The following is a 4,233-nucleotide window of genomic DNA, read 5'->3' on the forward strand; positions in this document are numbered from 1 at the left end:
ACTGAAGCCAATCTTACAGGACATCTTTATCAACTTTCCTAAGTTTCCATTGATGAATTTCCATTCTAATGTGATAATATGAAGTGTTGATTTTTAGTGAATGATTTTCAATCATTGTGGTCTCTGTCTTTTCCTAAGAGCTGCTGGATACACAAGGAGAAAAAAAGATAGAGATCAGAATACTACAAGGTAGTTGCTCAGGCTGTCACTGCTGCTTCTCCTCTTTACCACAGCAGCCCAGTTAGTGTGGGGGGAATAGGAGGCTTTCAAGAAAACGAAGTATGTTGGTCACAATGCTTCTAATAATGTTCAGTTCAAGTGGTGGTTTATTGCAGCTGACTAAGAACATGTCTTTTTTGTCTGATGATTGTTCGGTAGACATTGAGACCACTAGAACCAGTAAATGTTCAGATCTTAAAATAAAGTCTTTATTATGTCATTAGTCCATCGAAGTACCTAGTGAACCTGAGGGACAAGAAGTCACTCAGCAACAAGTTCAGTGCCTTGAAAGCAGTGTTATTTTAGTGTCATTGGTGTTTGCCAGCTATGGAAATCATGGGATTAGAGCATATAATGATGCCAAAGACAAAACAACGTTAGGTTGGTTCCAGCCTGGCAATAAGTATCAAAGTTTTCTTATCCCTTATCCCATAATGAGGATGGATAAGATCAAGCATTTGATGGAAAATATTGTGAAGAGATGCATTTAAAGAGAAGCAGAGGAACAGCCCAATGTATTTTGACCTACCAGTCAGCGACGATCTTCTCCTCTATGCATAGAGTTGATAAGTTTTTACTACCCTAAAGAAGTCCTTCAATAAAGCGTGTTCATACATGAAAGCATTGGTGAGATACACATGTCATCTTGTAGCCCTGACAAGGCTCTGGGTGTGACTGTGACTTCAAATCATTTCAGATGCATTGAGGCCCTGGTGAGACTTAAAATTTCAATAAAATGTACCTGAGTGCATTCAACACAACTGATACATTTAAATTATATACTAATTTTTAAAAATTTTTTAGATATAACCTTTGAGGGAAGGAGTTATGATCCAGTCACCTCCAATTAAACCAACATTTTCTCCCACATCACAGATGCTTACTTGCTGGCAGGATGAGGTTTATGTCCCTAACCATACTTAGAAGGCCTCTGCCTCCATCTCTGGGGATCTGAGGATTCTGATTGTGGCCAAAGAGGCATGAATGTAAGCTGGAGAGGGGACCAGAGCATCAACACCTGTACTGGGACTCACATACGTCGACGGACTTCTAGGTGCTGGTTAGAGGGGGCTTAGAATCAACCAACAACCCTGGAGAGAAGCCAAGCCACCAGCACATTTGTGCACCAGCTGGTAACAAATGAGCTCCTAAAGGACATGCATTGCCTGTCCAGGTTTGTGCTAAAGATTAGATGACTTAGAGGTGAGCCCACGGGGGCAAGATAAGAAATGGTGAGTGAATAGGACGCAATCAGCTTCAGGTGAGAAGTTAAAGGTCAGTGGAATGGAGGGGAAGGAAAATGAGGGAAGAAAGTATAGAAGGCAAAGGAGGGAGACAGGAAGGAGGATAAGCAAAGGATCTTGAGGGAAGGTCTCTTCGTGTGTAGGATGCTTAAGGAAGAAGAGTAATCAGGGTGTTCCACTGGAAAACAAAGTCTCTGGAAAAAAATTTAAATTCACAAAAATAATTCTTCATCAGTCACTAACCCCTATCCATCCTGAAGCAGGAGTTCCTGTGCAGGCAGGATTGAGAGGGTTGAGGTGGGGGTTTTATCTGAGCCATGAGACAAGAGGCCCAAACTTTTAGCCCCTCCCAGGACTTGGAGTCTTATCTCTTGGGCACATGCTTTATCGTCTCCCACCATCCCCCTCCCATGCTTAGCAAATACTGCCACCTCCTCCTATAGTGAATGAACCAGGATAAAGGCCTCTGGGAATGGGTCGGAGGATAGTATCTCAAGTCTCAATACGGTTCAGATGGAAGAGATGGTCTGCCACATACAGGTATGTGACCTTGCAAAGTCACTTAACCATTGAGTTTTAGTTAATTCAAGATTAACTGGAATAAAACCATACTTAACAGAGGTTTTTGAAGGTAGAATAAAAAATGATGTTTTTGATGTGCTGATATGTCATAAGAGAGACACTGGCACATTATATGCATTGAAATGTATTCTTTTACGTATGGATGTGGCTTGTATCTATGTTTATTATATAGTGCCTTACCTCCAAATCTTGACCATGACTAAGCATTTCCCAGTCCTTACTCAAAGTTAGTTAAGAGTTAGTAAAGAGTCAGACATTCTTCAAAGTTTTACCAAGGCAAAACTACTCCTTTATTACACCTCACAACTAACCCAAAGTCACTTGGCCCTTTGATTCCTACGGAACCTCCAGCTCACTCACATTTGTTGTGTCTTCAATCAGTTGTTTAATTGTGACCCACCATGGGTAATCCAGCCATGACCTCTCTAGCTGTCTAAACCCATCATTTCATGCATCTATAAACACAATCCAGTAGAGTAGTTTTGGAATTTAACAATCTGGATTAGAATGCCAGCTTCCATTTACTGGCTGCTTATCTTTTTGGCAGATCATTTCATGTTTCTGTGCTTTGGTCTGCTCCATTATTAGATTGTGTTAATGAGTAAACGTGTTTATGGATATAATTCACTCGGTATTTTCTGACCCATAATAAATACTATAGAAGTTTTAGTTATCATTTTTATTATTATTATTGGACATTTTATGAAAATGGGATCATTTGACATTCAAGGTGAGAAACATCTGGTCTGGCAAAGAAATTGAGGACTTAGTAAAAACTTGCTGAAAAGCACAGTACTTGACATTGTGCAGAATGTGAAATATCCCAATGTAAAGACTTGCATTCTATTCTCACAAGGATCCTGTGAGCTAGCAGGACATGATGGAGGTTTTACTTCTATTTGTCCAAAGAAGATTTTGAGATTCCCAGAGGTTGAGTGACTTTAGGTGTTCAGCTTAGAAACTAGAGGAAGCAAATGTGTAGAGCTGGTGGTGGCTTTCCTCTGTAGGCCACAGTGTTCTTGGAAGTAGGACACTGAATTTGGTCATTGTCTTGAGGATTCAGATGAATTCCTGAGGATGCTTGAACCCTTTACTTAGAACTTTTTCCTTTCCTCATGGCCCTCACAAATCAGGTACAGACCTAGAGGAAGTCTAAACTATGGCTCAGCCATGTAGACCAGATGCTTTTTGGACTCTTTCTGAGATTGAACAACCATTCATTGGCATTTATTGAGTGACTTTGAAGCAGAATCTGTGATAAAGCATTTGATTTATCAGAATATATATGGCCATATGACCAAGATCTAAGATTAGACATATAGGGAGGATGAAGTCTTTAAAAGTAGGTACTCATTCAAACATTCACAAATATAATCTGAGTACCTACTTGTTATCTAGTACTGCATGAGGCGAACATGATAGAAGATGATATGTATGTGCATGTGTGTGGGATCTTAGGCACAAAATGATGGTCTAATAAATATTAATTGAAATTACTACTAATAGTAAAAATGTATTTGCAGTAGTATTTTAGCAGCTACTATGTGCCAAGTACAGCACTATTAGGAGATTTACATTCACTATACCTTGGTAAAAATCTATAAAATTGATAAAAAATAAAATCTGATAATTTGAGAAATTTTTCAAGACCATGTAACTAGTAAATAATTAAGTTAGCTAGGACTGAGACCACATTGGCTTTACCCTTTAGGTCACTGTGATATTGTGATTTATAGTAAGATATATATTTGGTCTTTGTCAACTTTTCTGGCACAAAACACCTAAAAACTTTGGAATTCTCTAAGTAGTGAGAGCATAAAGATGTCTTTTGTCATATGAATGAGGTGACTTTTGGATTCCATCTAAGGATGGGGGCTGTGCCGGAAGAACCAATCTTATGGTTAAAGGGTTAGAACTTTCAGGCCCATCACCCGGACCCCTGGGAAGGGGAGAGGGGTTGAGGTTGAATCAGTTGCCAATAGCCAGTGATTTCATCAGTTGTACCTATGAAATTAAACCTCCATAGAAACCCAAAGGTGAGGGGTTTGGAGAGCTTCCAGGTTATTGAACACATGGAGGTGATGGGAGAGTGGGAACCTTGCCTGGGGAGAGCATGGAACCTCTGCACCCTTTTCCCATACCTTGCCCTATGGTTTTCTTTCATCTAGGTCTTCCTGAATTATATTCT

The sequence above is a fragment of the Equus przewalskii genome, chromosome 6, assembly GCF_037783145.1.
Source record: "Equus przewalskii isolate Varuska chromosome 6, EquPr2, whole genome shotgun sequence".
NCBI lineage: Eukaryota > Metazoa > Chordata > Mammalia > Perissodactyla > Equidae > Equus > Equus przewalskii.